At 45.9% G+C, this 16,040-nt stretch overlaps 1 pseudogene; it reads right to left on the bottom strand.

Annotated features, from left to right (window-relative positions):
- Positions 1 to 9,796: 9,796 nt before the first annotated feature.
- Positions 9,797 to 10,567, bottom strand: LOC144891344 (ATP-dependent DNA helicase Pif1-like; annotated as a pseudogene).
- Between the last annotated feature and the right edge of the window lie 5,473 nt (positions 10,568 to 16,040).

Here is a 16,040-nt window from a genome sequence, read left to right as displayed (position 1 = left end):
CAGTGGTACCTCGGCTTACGAGTGCCCCAACGTACGAGTTTTTCGGGATACGAGCCGTCGCTCGGGCGGTTTGTTGCTTTGGGATACGAGCCGAGATCCGATGTACGAGCTCAAAAAATTTATTTTTTTGAATTTTCCGGTTGTGGCTTCCGGTTCCGGTCACGCGGTTATCTTGCCGTGAAAGCATCTCTGCTTGGATATAAAACACGCAATCGTCGAAATACATGAGCGAGGAATCTCCTTGCTCCAGCCGGTGACGTCATCGGCGGGGATCCCCGCCTCCAGAGTGGCTGGTCACGTGACCGCTAAAGCGTGTCGCGCGTGCGGGTATAATGAGCTACACCTGTGGATCACGTGACCACGGAAGCACGCCTCGCTTGAGAGGCATGGCTTTCGGTTTGCGTTTTGCTTTATAAGGCGCGATAAATGGGCTTTTGAGTGTTAGCGGTTCATGGCGTTGACGGTTCATGGCGGTTCATGGCGGTTGACGGTTCATGACGGTTGACGGTTCATGACGGTTCATGACGGTTCATGGCGTTGACGGTCAAAAACCCATTACATCAATTTTACCAGGCACTGTACAGTAAGTACAGTGGACACCAAATGCACGGTGGAAGGCTAGAAGTAGAAGATCGTCCAAGACAAGTGAGAATAAGCCATACTTTGGAGGAGATGACGTCATTCGCTGGTCCGATAACCAAAGATGTGGTATAAAAAACCAGGTGAGCTAACAATGCAGCAATGAAGGAATTCGGCCAAGGCACCGGCACACAACGACCTACCTACATCGAAAGACTCAATGCCAATGGTGACAGAAGCCAAGACGGCCGGCTTAAACACCGCCGAAAGACCACGGTGTACCAACTTACGATGCAGAACATCTTGCACTTAATATGATGACAACAGGTGCCATCCTCTGACGTACCATTACAGGTACAGGTACAGTACACGTGAGCACAGAGCAAAAGTTCACTGAAACCGAGATTAAGAAAAAAGAAAAAACACCTCGTGGTCCGTGCTCGATATCCGAGTTTCAATCTTTTCAAACACATGATGCTCTCAGTCACGGTATCTCCTGCGAGCTGCTTCTCCTTCAACCACACAAACAACAACTTCTCCATATCTTCATGGATAGAGGTCCGGAGCTTTGAAATAATCGTAACGCCCTTGGCTGGCGTTATAGCCTTTATGGACTCCTTCTGCTTCAAAATCGTACATATCGTAGAAGGAGTACGATCGTACTGCCTCGCCAAGTCGACAACACGCACACCTCACCTGGCATGCTCTTCTCCTCTGCTTAATAAAACCAGTTTATTTCTTTACATTCTCTTGTATTATGTACAGTATATACGAGGTCGTGCTTGTTTATACATTATTTGTTATTTATAAAGTACATTTTTGTTATTTAAAAGCACCTAACAAAAAAAATTGGTGTTTTTTTTTTGAGGCTGGAACGGATTAATAGCATTTCAATGCATTTGAATGGGAAAATTTGCTTTGACTTACGAGCGATTTGGCTTACGAGCTCCGTCACGGAACGGATTAAACTCGTAAGCCGAGGTACCACTGTATATATATATATATATATATATATATATATATATATATATATATATATATATATATATATATATATATATATATATATATATATATATATATATATATATATATATATATATATATATATATATATATATATATATATATATATATATATATATATATATATATATATATATATATATATATATATATTGTTGCGGAGATGAGGACTGTATTTTTTTGATTGTGTGCTGTATTATTATTATTATTGTTATTCTGCGGCCCCCTACCTCCGGAGCTGTGTAAAGGTGAAAGGGCATCCCATAATTAGTCCACAAGCATACACGTCAGCCAAATAATAGAATACCCCTGTTTTATAGTTATCTCTTATTCTGTGTTCTAGGGTAAGGCTGTGTCTCCCATTAATTGAAGTACTCCATTGCACCAGTGAAAGAGAATAGATCCCCATTCATTCCCATCCCCAAAATCTCCATTCCCTTTTACATCCCCTCTGGTGATTGCCAACCCCCGATTGCCAATTAGCTCCCCTCCAATAACCGCCATTGACCACGAGGCAGGGTCGGAGAAGAAAGGCGTGTCTCCACCTCGTCATAGAGGGGAAGAGGGGCGTGCCCGCCCGTCATCAAGGGCAGAGCGAGAGGGTCGCGTGACCAACCAGGGCCGAGGTGAGCACACCGATGGGCGTGTCAGGAAGGCCGGCGGCTTGATCGCTGGAGGCGCTATAAAAGGCGCACACACAAGAAGCAAGGGAGAGAGTCGTGAGGAGTCAGTCAGTGGAGTCGGTGGTCAGTTGGTTGCGTTGAGTCGGTGGTAAAGAGTGAGTGGACCAAGAAAGAGTTGAGGGTTTGGACCAGACGAGTCGGACAAAGCCTGGCAAAGCACGCGACGTCCACAGCAGCCACAACAGCAGCTTGGGGGCCTGAACGGCGGTTTGGAGCAGGGCCGTGAAGGAACGGCGGCTGCTAAACGCGCCGGTTGTGCTGCAGGACCCCCTTGGACCTTCCTCTCCCTCCAGCCATCCACCTCCTGCCCTTCCACCCTTCTTGTGTACGTGAGTTTGTTTTGTTTGTTCTGTCCCAGGGTTAATTAAGTCTGTATAAGCTAATAATTGCACTGTGTCTCTGATTCTTCTGTATATTATTTTATTATCTTTCCTTCTCCTTGGTTACTTTGAGCATGTAAATAGTAGGAATAAATTTAGTAGTATTTCCAACCTTTTTGTCTTCTTCTTCTTCTTCACATCCGTGTCGCCTTTGTCTTTTCCCTATTGAATAGCTGTGGTGCGATCCGGCCAACGTTTGGGTGGAATCGGGTTCTAATCGGGGAATAACTGTTCGGTCGCGGTTGGACCATCCGCTCGGCCCATCATACCATCTAAACCGCGATCAGTAACAATTGGTGTCTGGGAGTGAGATTCGGGGCCCGAACCAAATTTTTAAAACATCTAAAAAAAAAAAAGATCTGGTCAAAATTTGGAGCGGCCGAAATTTGTTTTGTTTTACAAAACCTGAACTTTGAAATCGCGCCATGGCTGGTCAAGGCGATCGGATGCAGGTGGGTGAGCTAGAGGAGGGGTTAGGAGTAACCCAGGATCAGAGGGACGAAGTAGAGGAGAACAATGAGGAGGTGGTTGAGGAGGTATCAGGCGCACAAAATGGCGCCCTCGCGCACATGGTTATTGTGGCGCCAAATCTAGCCGCGCCCGTGACCGTAGCAGCACCGATGAATTTGGACCTCTTTATGATACAAATAAGGGTGCTCATGGTCCAGACAAGTGAAGACCTGAGGAATGACTTGGGGAACCGGATGGATGCTCAGGGTGAGCGAATGGGACAAATGGGAAACCAAATGGGGGAAATGAGGGACGAAGCGAGGGGTACCAATGCCCAAATCGGGGAATTAGACAAGAAATTTGAAGGGATGAAACATGGGTTAACGGGGGTGGAAAATAGAATGGCTGCCCAGGAGAATCAGATAGAGGGGATGAAAAATGGGTTAATGGGGCTAGAAAATAGCATGGAAGGCAAATTGCGGGAGATAGGGGAGCAATCCGCCCGAGAAATTAAACAAATGGGAGAGCAGATAGAGGAGGTAAAAATCGGGGTAGAAACCAAATTGGATGCTCAGAGGGATGAATTGGGACAGATGAGGGTGGCATCTACAAAACAGATGGAGGAGATGAAAGAGGGGATACGACGAGGTGTGAGTGAGGAGGTCTCGGGGCTACACGAGGAGGTAAAGCGAGGTGAGAAGCGTATGGAGAAAGAGGTGAGAAATAATACGGCGAGGTTACAAGGGGGCATAGAGGATCTGACGGAGGAGGTGGAACAGCTGACAGAGGGACAAACGGAGTTAGTGGAGCAGGTTCAAAGGAACAGTGCGGTACTAGGAGGGTTAAAAGCGACACAAAGAGACATCAAGGAAGACTTAATAGCGACACAGAGGCAATGTCAGATGGTACGTGAGGGACTGACAAGGAGGATGGACGAGGTGACAGAGATAATGGAGGCGAAGGACCGAGAGGTGAGGATGCACATAGAGACGGTCACGGTAGCCTTAGAGGACGAACTTGAGGAGACGCACCGGGGAATAAAAGAGGTGAAGCAAAAATTAGAGGAAGTGGAAGAAGAGGTGAGTGAAATTAAGAAGAGACGGAGGGAAACTAAGAGGGAGATAAAGGAGGAAGTCATGGAATATGTACAAGGTCTGTGTTCAAATCATGATGTGCTGCTCACTAACCAAATAAAGAGTTTGCAGGTGGCAAAAGAGGTGCGGAGACGAGGTGCCAAGGTGAGTGGCGATATAATCGGAAATGTACATGATGTGAGGAAAGCTTCAGTCGGCTTGGGGATTGGTTTGGACCCGGGTGTTCGTGAGAGGCCGTTGGTGAAGTGTGCGACAGGTCTGGTGTGCGAAAAAAGAGGTGTGCGAGAATGTCCGACCATGGGGTGTGTGAGGAAAAAGTGCGCGCCGACCAGTGAGTGTGCTGTCGAGAGTGAGTCGGTCGTAGCGCGTGTGCGAGGGGGTACATGGAAGCGCGGTGTGGTAAGTGTTACGGAGGAAGTAACGAAAGAGTGTGCGCAAGAGGATGCGCGAGAAAGGTGTGTAACGGACAGGTGCATGGGGGAAAGAGTGCGCTGTCAAGAGTGAAGGAGAATGCACGCCTGTGGTGAGAGTTACAGAGGATGTAACGAAAGAGTGTGCGCAAGAGGATGCGCGAGAAAGGTGTGTAACGGACAGGTGCATGAGGAAAGAGTGCGCTGTCGGGAGTAAGGGTGAGTGCGTTGTCAAGAGTGGTGGTGAAAGTAGGGAGAGTGACAAGGAGCGTGAGTTGGTTGTGACAGGTGAGCAAGGATGTACACCTGGAATGGAAGGATGCACACCTGGAATGGTAGAGCGTGTGTGGGAATGCACACTTGAGTTGGTCGTGAGGCACGTGGTTGGGTGTGCGAGTGAAAGCACACCTGTGATGGTCACAGAGGAGGTGACCGAGGGAGGGGCGCGAAGAGGTGTGTTGGTGAGGTGTGCGAGCGACGAATGTGTGCCAAGGTGTTCGGTGGTCAGGTGTGTGACCAGGTCTGTGAGCGGAATGAGAGTACCGAGGTGTGCAAGGAAAGGTACGAGGAGCATGGGAACAGCTGGAGGTATGAGCAAGAAAGGGGTAGCGTATGCGTGTAAGCATCCAGGGGAGGCGTCGACGGTAACCGGGTTAGCGGTTAGAGCGAATTTTAGCCGAATCGGGCCCTCGGTGCATGCCGGGCTTCCCGTGCCGCGAGAACCAGCGGGGATCCGAGCCACGACGGGTTCGAAAGGACCGCCGTACGCGATCAATGCTGGGCCTCGCGTGGAACGGCCGCGTCCGGGCTCCACTAGGCGGAGCGGGCAGCCCGATAGGAAGGGTCGTCATGGCGACCACTTTCTATTGAGATGTTCCGGCAGATCGAGATCGGGCAATTGGATGGCTCCGCGCCGAGGTGGTGCGTGGGATCTCGGCACGGGTAAGCCCCCGTCCCTGCACCGAGTGCCGGACGCATCCAGCCGCCGGCACCAAAGAACCCGCGTTCATTGCTCGGCTGTACGAAGCCGAGCTTTAGAAGGGAATTGGCGCACCGAGAGGATCTAATAAGTAGACGGGTGATGAGGATAGTGTTTTGGCCCCGAAATTAGAAAAAAGCAACATTTGATGATGGTACGGTAATTGGCAGTAAATGGAAAATTTTTGAATTGGTTGGAATTTGGACGAGCAAAATTGATAGTGGGACCTCCCCGATGTGGTGGGATGGCAACTCTGTAATCCCTCACAAACGGGGGGGGGGGGCAAAGGAGCACTAGATTATGGGGTTGATGGCAGTGAAAACTAGCCCGGGAGGGTTAGGATATATCATGTGTAGGGATCTAGCGAAGATGACATTAGGTAACGTTAAGGTTAGTTAGTGACTGATACCTGTAGTGGGGACGCAGGTAGATTAGCGTGGATGATAATGACGTGGGAGCGCAATAGTTTAAAGGGGCGACTGGGAAGCGCAAGTTTCAGAGGGGAGTAGTTAGGTGAGATGATGCCGTGTGTGTGAGGATTGAACAGGTGTGACTGCACAGGTGTGCAACTGAACAGGTGTGTGGAGCAGTGTATGAGGGAGTGAAGGTGCTTGTGTATTGTGCTGATCAAATGGTCTAGGAAGAGGAGGAGGGTGCAGGTGGCACCAGGTATGATTGCACAGGTGTGCAACGACAGGTGAATGGAGAACAGGTGTATGGAATAAATGGTATGGAGTATTGGAATGGATGGTCGTGGAGTGAGTATGGTGGAAATTGTGGAGTGGAGTGGATGGTGCGAGGTGTGAATGGGGGAAGAGTGGACCCCCATCACGGATACCCGGGGCGGGTAGTGCAAGTGTTAGGTAGAGGGTACAGGTAAATTGTGGTTGGATATTGGCATCTGTGGTGCGGGTGAAAGAATGGTCTTTGGATGGGTGCATTAGTGTTGTGGAAATGGCTGGGCGTGTAGCCTGTTAGTGTGTGTAGTTGGTTGGGCGCTCCACCACTGTGAGGATGTCGGCCAGGTGAGGCCGCAGATGGGCTCTGGGAGCCGGTAGTAGTTGTTGTGGATGGGGCCCGAGGATCCGGAGGACGGACCCGGGTAGCCCAGTGCCGGAGGGCACCGAGTGGGGTGACAGAGCCAGGAGGGGCTGTCCCCAGTTAGTTAGGTTAGGGTGAGGAGCTAGGTAAGCTCGGGTGGCAACTACAGTGGTGGAGGTGTGCAGGTGGGTAGACCTGCTGGAAGAGCTACACGTCACAGCCCAGAAATTGTGCAAGGGCACCGGGAGATGAATCGGGGGAGTGAGACCCCAAATTGAGAAGCACCACAGTTTGGTCAATGGGAATTGGTTTTTAGAACCCTTAGTGTAAGTTGGCCAATGGATTGGCAGGGAAAGACCCCGGGTAGTGTAAAGTGTGTTAATGTCCTTTAGAAAGTAGTTAGGATGAAGTCTCCTCGCACCATCTGCATCCACTCACCTGAGGTGACAGGTACTCCACACCATGCCATGTTTAATTATTTTCGATGCAAATGTTTTGGATTGTGAGACGCATCATGACGTGGGTGTGACATTGTTCTTTGATGTTCCATCTCTACCTCCTTATGAGGATTGATGATGAATTTGGTGATGGCAAATTTTGAAGTAGAGGGATTGTGGCGACGAATTTGGTATAGAGGAAATATGGGGAGACGTGACAGTAGCGACGGATTGGTAATGTGTAGATTTTTGTACATATGGGGTAAGGGCAAGGGTAGTGTAGGTGACAGGGGGGTGACGTACGGTAGGGACGAGCTTTCTCATTTCGCTCTCCGTACGCATTTCGCCTTGCATTGCCTTATTGATGTGTACCCTTGTGACCTTACCCCTCGCTCATTTGTCTTTCCCCTCTTGTCTCCCACATGACCTGTGCGCCAATGGGTGCCGAGGGGAGCGTGCGTGAGTCCTCCATTGTGCGCCCGGAATTCCCAGAACCAGCTGTCTGCATCGATGCACCACATTATGGACCACATGTCTGTGGCCGAGCACCACTTATGGACCCCATGGGTTGGGACATGGCCCCTCTGCTGGAACCGGCCATGAGGGCCCAAAATCTTGCTGGCGGACCTTGGCCACAGGGCACCGATGCCCCACAGGTGAACCACACGTAGTCGGCCCTGTGGGCCATAAATAAAATAAATAAAAATGGACACATTGGGTGCAAGTTTTAATACAAATAGACCGCCAGTAAGCAAAGCAAAGGAATGACAACATCTGGAAGAACAAATAATAATTACCAGCAGAGGGAGCCGAAGAGCAAGAGACACCTGCAGGGTTAGGGGTTGTTGTTTTTATTTTCCTGAACAATGGTGACTGCACCGATTGGTGCCTGGGTGTGTATTGGTGCGTTTTTGGGTGCTTTAATGGTGCATTGATGCAGAGCAGACTGTCTCCCCCCCAGAAAGAACAATCACAGGTCCTGGGTTAGTTTTGTAAATAAAAATAGCGTCATTGTAAATAATGCTTCCCACCGTCAGTGTATAGTTTGAAGACCATTCCGCAATTCGGTTAACTGTGGGCGTAAGTCTGTTAGGCAGGGTGCAATGGAGCAGCGGGACACATTTATTTATGTTTTAAAACTGTCGCACTCAGGGTCAGGTTAAAAGTAGAGGGAACTACACCTACGTGTCACACTAAATAAAAGTTGTAGGCCCGGAACGTGCCTAAGAGGAGGAGGGTGCAGTGTTGCGGAGATGAGGACTGTATTTTTTTGATTGTGTGCTGTATTATTATTATTATTGTTATTCTGCGCCCCCCTACCTCTGGAGCTGTGTAAAGGTGAAAGGGCATCCCATAATTAGTCCACAAGCATACACGTCAGCCAAATAATAGAATACCCCTGTTTGATAGTTATCTCTTATTCTGTGTTCTAGGGTAAGGCTGTGTCTCCCATTAATTGAAGTACTCCATTGCACCAGTGAAAGAGAATAGATCCCCTTTCATTCCCATCCCCAAAATCTCCATTCCCTTTTACATCCCCTCTGGTGATTGCCAACCCTCGATTGCCAATTACCTCCCCTCCAATAACCGCCATTGACCACGAGGCAGGGTCGGAGAAGAAAGGCGTGTCTCCACCTCGTCATAGAGGGGAAGAGGGGTGTGCCCGCCCGTCATCATCAAGGGCGGAGCGAGAGGGTCGCGTGACCAACCAGGGCCGAGGTGAGCACACCGATGGGCGTGTCAGGAAGGCCGGCGGCTTGATCGCTGGAGGCGCTATAAAAGGCGCGCACGCAAGAAGCAAGGGAGAGAGTCGTGAGGAGTCAGTCAGTGGAGTCGGTGGTCAGTTGGTTGCGTTGGTTGCGGTGAGGAGTCGGTGGTAAAGAGTGAGTGGACCAAGAAAGAGTTGAGGGTTTGGACCAGACGAGTCGGACAAGGCCTGGCAAAGCACGCGACATCCACAGCAGCCACAACAGCAGCTTGGGGGCCTGAACGGCGGTTTGGAGCAGGGCCGTGAAGGAACGGCGGCTGCTAAACGCGCCGGTTGTGCTGCAGGACCCCCTTGGACCTTCCTCTCCCTCCAGCCATCCACCTCCTGCCTTTCCACCCTTCTTGTGTACGTGAGTTTGTTTTGTTTGTTCTGTCCCAGGGTTAATTAAGTCTGTATAAGCTAATAATTGCACTGTGTCTCTGATTCTTCTGTATATTATTTTATTATCTTTCCTTCTCCTTGGTTACTTTGAGCATGTAAATAGTAGGAATAAATTTAGTAGTATTTCCAACCTTTTTGTCTTCTTCTTCTTCTTCACATCCGTGTCGCCTTTGTCTTTTCCCTATTGAATAGCTGCGGTGCGATCCGGCCAACGTTTGGGTGGAATGGGGTTCTAATCGGGGAATAACTGTTCGGCCGCGGTTGGACCATCCGCTCGGCCCATCATACCATCTAAACCGCGATCAGTAACAATATATATATATATATATATATATATATATATATATATATATATATATATATATATATATATATATATATATATATATATATATATATATAAGATAGATAAAATATGTTGACATAAATCGATTATCGTAGATCGGGATGCTGTGCTTGCCTCACTATACATCGCTGCAGAGGCACAAGTTTGTTTGAACTTAGGATAATGACTATATGAGTTGTTGTGTTGTCATGATTTAAGCCAATGATAATGCAAACATTTCTTCTGCTCAAATTTATTTGTAATATCAGTGATGTTACATCTTTATAAGCAATTTAAGTTCAAGATAGTGATAACACTTCACTGTAAACAATACAACAACATGTCGCAGTTCTTGGAAGGTGAGGCAACTGCTTGATAGCGAAACGAATATTGTCAGGGTGGCCAACGCGTCATGATCCTACATACAGTTGACCATGTGTGAAGACCGGTTGTTCTAGCCACAAGCACACCCTAGACAAACTCTGCACCTGACTTGTTTATGGTCATGGCAAAGGCAATTCTCACTGGGAACTGACGTCGTTGCCAATGGAATGGGAAAATCCCATCTGTAGGTTGAAGAGTGATGCGAGGGATAAACACACTGCGACCTGCATTGTCACCATTAGCAACAATAGCCTTTAGGAGGCGGCCACAGATAACTTCTTTCACGATTAACCGTGTCCCATTGCAGAGTCCTGGCTTCGGGTTGAGGTTGCGGAGCAAGATTAAAGGCATGCCATCCTTGAGTGAGAGTTGATGAGGTGGCATTCCGGCAATGTTAAGGGAATTGAGATATTCAGTTGGGAAACGTGTGGCATCGTCATCATCATCATTTACCATCTTGTCTGCACTTTGACAAAGTGTTGGTGTTCCAGGAAATGTATCTAACATGACCTCGTTGATGGTATCCACCAATGTGTTATTTGGTGCTAATATTGCACGATCTGCCATCCACTTATGATCTGTGTGGTGTCGGTGAAAGTCAGGAAAGACCCAGTCAATGACTTCACTCATGGATCTACTTGATTGTTTCACGTGAGGTGCTGTCAATTTGCATGCACATTTCCTCTGGTATTTCAATGCATGCCTCATTGTTGTCGGGTAGCTGTCTGTTGCCAAGTTGTAGTAGCCAACGATCAAACTCCCTCAATTTTTTATCATGTCCAATGTCCATTCATAAGCACACGCATATTCTCGGTAAGGTGGAATATCTTGAAATGTTGCCACAACACAGAGAATATTTCAGAGAGGCATTGACAATCTGGGCACGTGATCCATGTTTAATAACAGGAAGCACCTGTCTAAAGTGTCCAGCAGAGAACTATTACTTTTCCCCCAAAAGGTATGTCTTGGTTGGTGATGTCTCGTAATGTACGGTGGTCAAGTGCCTCAAGTAGGTGCCTGTGACTCATTGGAGCCTCGTCCCATACAATAAGGTTTGCTCTACGAATTAGGTCAGCAAGAACACTTTGGTGAGATATCGATATTGATAATGTTGTTGAGTCAGTGACCATGATGGGGGCTTTGAACCTGGAATGAAATGTACGTCCACCCAGCAGAAGTGTAGCCGCAATACCACTTGAGGCAACAGCTAGAGAAACATTTATTTTGTCACTGTGCAGGGTGCGTGCAGCAGCTAGCAGAATGTTCAGTGTATAGGTTTTACCTGTCCCACCTCTTGCATCCAGGAAGATAGCCAATGGTTCCTTTTTCTGTAAAGCAACTATAACAGTGTCATTTACCTCACGTTGAGAGGGTAGAAGTGCATTTGGGCCATGCAAGCGTTGGTTTACAATGTTTCTCAAAGTTTTAAAATCATAAGCAAGTTCAAGTTCCTCTTGAATAATCATTGGCAGTTGTGGTTGTGCAATATTTCCATTGATTGCTTGCACTGTTGCACGCAAATCATTTGTGACATTTGGCAGATGAAACTCAGAAAGTTGTCTGTCGTGGTGTTGAAGGCGACGCTCAACGTCCAGCAATACCATTGCATGCAGGAATTGATGATCAGCTTGCTTATTGAGGAACCCGAGGAAGAAAGTCATCCCACCAGTGCATATGGTGATGGTCGAAGACCATAACTGGGTCAGCAGGGTTTCAAAAGAGTAGGAGGGTCACAAAGAGCTCCCTGATTTGTGGGCACATTTGTGTTGCTTCTGCATCTGTCAATGCAAAATGCCATTCTCTATCATTTTGAAGGAGACCAAGCGTCTCACACATGCACTTTGGAAAGTTTCATGGCACTGACCATTAATAGTCCTAAGATAGTCATATGATGTTGCACCTTTGCTGTGATCATGATTCAGTAGCATTCGAAGGTATAGTTAGGTGAAAATATGAAATGAATGGGAAAAGCCCCAAAAAATTCCTAGAAAACGTTTTGTGGTGTTTTCCTGTAGTATTTGGTCCAGAGAACAACATACCAAAAGTAGGCTGAAATAGGACTATCGCAAAGGGTCTAAATGTGACGTCAAAAAAAGATGACCGCCTCTATTAAAAAGTGCCTTATATCTGCTCATATCCTATCAATATCATATAAATGTAGCTGTTTTTACCCATTTACGTGTGAAAATAAACTCTTCAAACCAGTATATCAGTGAATTCATCATTATGTAGTATTCCCAAGTGATGTAATGTACCCAAGTGATGTAATGACGTCAATGATGTCATGATGTAGCTTTTCATTATTTCAAGTTTTTGTGGCAAATTAAAGATGGAAGATGGTACTGACATTTTAGCTATTAAATTTTGTGCAGGAAACTCCAGTCATGCCAGAAAAACAGTAAGCAGATGAGTGCATTAGCATATTTTGCCCTGGTGAGGCAGTCCATAAGTGTAGTGCTGCCATCTATAAACATTTCTTCTCCAGAATAAGACAAAAGATTCCAATCAGATTCACATTTCTCCAAATTTTACCTAATCAAAGTGTTTCATTACACTGGTCTGCGTCATTTCAGAGGTCTAGGTTTTCTCAACGGTTTTTATATGCTTTTTGCATGCTGAATGTAGAAATGTATCTCATTTTGCTCAATCAGGTCAAGTTTTTATGCTATCTCAATTTTGAGGAAAAAAATAATCAAAATTTTTGTTTTTTTAATTAGCATTTTTTAAATTCAAAATCAGACTTACATTGACAGACAATGTACAAACTATACATATAATGACGCACAAGTACCGTTAATGTGAAATTCAACATTAAAAAGACGAAGGAAAACAATTAATGCGGAATTAATGGCTTTCGCAAAGATTTTCGTCTGTGTGTCGCATCTGTAACATCTCTCTTGAGGCACCAACAGTAGTCTGCAAGCATGTTGACATCCCATTGGCCCTGGTACCTCTCTTCCATCACTCGAATATCCTGGTGAAACCGTTCCCCTTGCTCCTCGCTGACATCACCACAGTTTTCCGGAAAGTAGTCTAAATGCGAGCTGAGAAAATGCATCTTTATGGACATGCGTGCACCAAGAGCCTGGAAGCTCTGCAGGAGCCCTTCCACAACACATTCATACTCCGGACTTCGGTGATTGCCCAGAAAGTTCATCACAATGGATTTGAATGAGAGCCAGGCATTCCTCTCATTGCTCTCCATACTTTCGTCGAATTTACGATCTTTCATAAGCTCCCTGATCTGAGGGCCATCAAAAATGCCTGCTTTCAGTTTGGCCTCACTTACGCGAGGAAATTTCTTGTTCGGGAAAGCGAAAGCTCGACCTTCTTTGTTCAGTGCTTTGACAAAATTCTTCATAAGTCCGAGCTTGATGTGCAGTGGCGGAAGTAGAATCTTCTGAGGATTCACAAGAGCGTGTGACACAACGTTGTGGGAACCTGGTTCCAGGCCAGATCTTTCTGGCCAGTTGCGTTGAACATAGTGCTGCTTGTCTTGTCTTGTACATAGTGCTGTATGAAGGAAATTGTTGAGGATGTTTCACCCAACTTGAACCAAAATAAATTTTCCCACCGCAATTGGGTGTTTTTTTTCCGGAGACACCATCTCCGTGGTAGATGGCCGATGGCTCCCAAAGGGAGCTCATCTGCCCTTTGCCAGTAGTACTGCTTTCAAGCTTCTACTTGAGGAGTCGATGAAGAGCCGCCATTCTGTAGGATCATATGCTAAACCCATAGCTGCAATGAGGCCGGTGATGTTGCTACAGTAAACCAGAGAAACTTCATCGTCTGAACTAAAATATTCTCGAAACTCTTCTTCTCGGCTGCGGTACCAGGAGAATGTAGTTTCAGGAGCTAACAAACGACTTTCACGAAGTCGTGACCCTAGCAACTGAGCAGATTCTTTGGACAAACACAAATCTCGTGTCAAATCATTCAACTCCGCTTGGCTGAAGAGTTTGGGTTGACTTGTCTCGCCCGTAGGTTGATATGTACCAGATATGTCACCATCTTCCATTTGTTCATCGGAATCGGACGCCGAATGTCTGGAATTTTCGGGCGGTGCTGGAATTGGAATTTCTGGTCCATGAGGCACTGGTTTAATGGCAGATGGCACGTCTGGCTACTTTAAGTGTTGCTTGTTTTTTCGATTTATGCCTAAAATGAAAGAGATAGACATACCGTCAAGGGGGTGACATGATATATAAAGTTAAACAATTTAGAATGTTTGGGAATTTATTAAACATAAAGTTAAACTCAAACAAAATTGATAAACTCACCTTGTAGGTTTGTCATACAGAAATAACAGTCATTAGTATGATCTCTTCCCTCCCTCCACACCATTGGGATACCAAAAGGCAGACACTCAATCTTCTTGTGGCTCCAGTGCCGCAGACTCTCAATGCACGTTTTGCAGCATATGTGAGGGGCAAAGGCTTTGTCCTGGTCACCAAGTTTCATTCCAAAGTATGCATGACAGCTTTTCCTTACAAAACGTGTGATGTTAGACTGCCGGTCTGGCATGGTCACTTTACCACAGATATAGCAGAACTTGTTTGGGTCCTTCTTGCACTTTCGATTCATCGTGAATCACAGTAATGTTATAGTAAGGAGGACACTACGCAGGACGTACTGCCGCTCACGTGCACCTAAGTGGACAGGAGACACCAGACTGAGCCACGCAGCTGCTGGAGCGACTGAAGTTGGGTGTTGCCAGAAACAACGATTTATCTATATTTTTCTGAAATTGAAATGAAAGTAATTGAGAAAGCACTTTCTTCCACATTAAGTGTACTTGTGTGTCATTATATGTATAGTTTGTACATTTTCTGTCAATGTAAGTCTGAGTTTGAATTTTAAAAATGCTAATTTAAAAATTTTGATTATTTTTTTCCTTAAAATTGAGATAGCATAAAAACTTGACCTGATTGAGCGAAATTAGATACATTTCTGAATTCAGCATGCAAAAAGCATATAAGAAACGTTGAGATAACCTAGACCTCTTAAAAAATATATTTCAAATGCAGCCCAGTGTTATGATATAGAAAAGGACACAATGTATTTAAGCTAATAAAGATCATACAGGTAAGAGAAAACAACTTTTCAATGGCCATTGTTTTCTACTTTCTGACTTGATAAACACTTGGTGAACATTGCATGCTAAGGCCATGGACTTGACTTGACTGTATGAACCAACCCTCCTCTTCAAGGAGCCTCCAGGTTATACTGGCATAACATAAAAAGTTAACTTGTTGATAAAACATTATCGTGTGCTACATGGATGTTGTAGCCGTATGTGCTACAGGTTACTTGCAACTTCTCAAGTTACTTGCTGTGCACTCTGTCATGTTTACCCCTGGTGGACCCTCCCCCCCTGGACCCGAATCAAAGTGTGCTTTTCTTGAGACATGTGTATATAACATAAAGTATAGACTACTGTATGTATTAAGAGGCCATTGCCAGGTGAAGGATGACTAATATCAGGATTGGTCTTGTTTAGGTCAATAGACAATAGTGTAAATGACTTTCTATGTGCACTTGTTGTTCTGTGTCAGATCAGGTACCTGTTTAACTTTTTCATGGGTGATTGATTGTACTCTACAATCTACATATATTGAGAACTCTAGTCAAAACAAAGCTTATTCTGTGTTTCAGACCATGCAAATGAACGCAAGTGAAGAAACCTGTGTCTTGTGCAAAAAGGAAATTGCTTCAGAAAGTGAGGACAGCATTGTTATTACTCAAAAAGGAGCTGACGGCATCAACAGTGCAAGTGTCGAGAGAGGTGACAGCATCATCGTAGCTGCTGCAACGAAGGTTCACAATACCTGCCGCTTGAATTACACAAACAAAAAAAACATTGAGAGAGCCATAAGAAAGGTAAACTAGATTCTGCTCAAGCTGCCAAAAGAAGTACACGTACAGTCGTACACGTGTCTCTACTGGCCCTTATGATAGCAAAACAGACTGCTTATTCTGTGGCAATAAAGTAGTGACGAGCAAGAGGAGTCCCGATTATGATGATTCTAGCTTTGTTAGAACAGACAACTTTGCGGACAAGATACTTTTAATGTCTCAATCAGAAATGATGATTGGGCATTTA

The sequence above is a fragment of the Myxine glutinosa genome, chromosome 1 (genome assembly GCF_964187855.1).
Source record: "Myxine glutinosa chromosome 1, kmMyxGlut1.1, whole genome shotgun sequence".
NCBI classification, from domain to species: domain Eukaryota; kingdom Metazoa; phylum Chordata; class Myxini; order Myxiniformes; family Myxinidae; genus Myxine; species Myxine glutinosa.
Note: the sequence above shows the minus strand (reverse complement) of the source record. Positions and strands in the feature narration are given on the sequence as shown.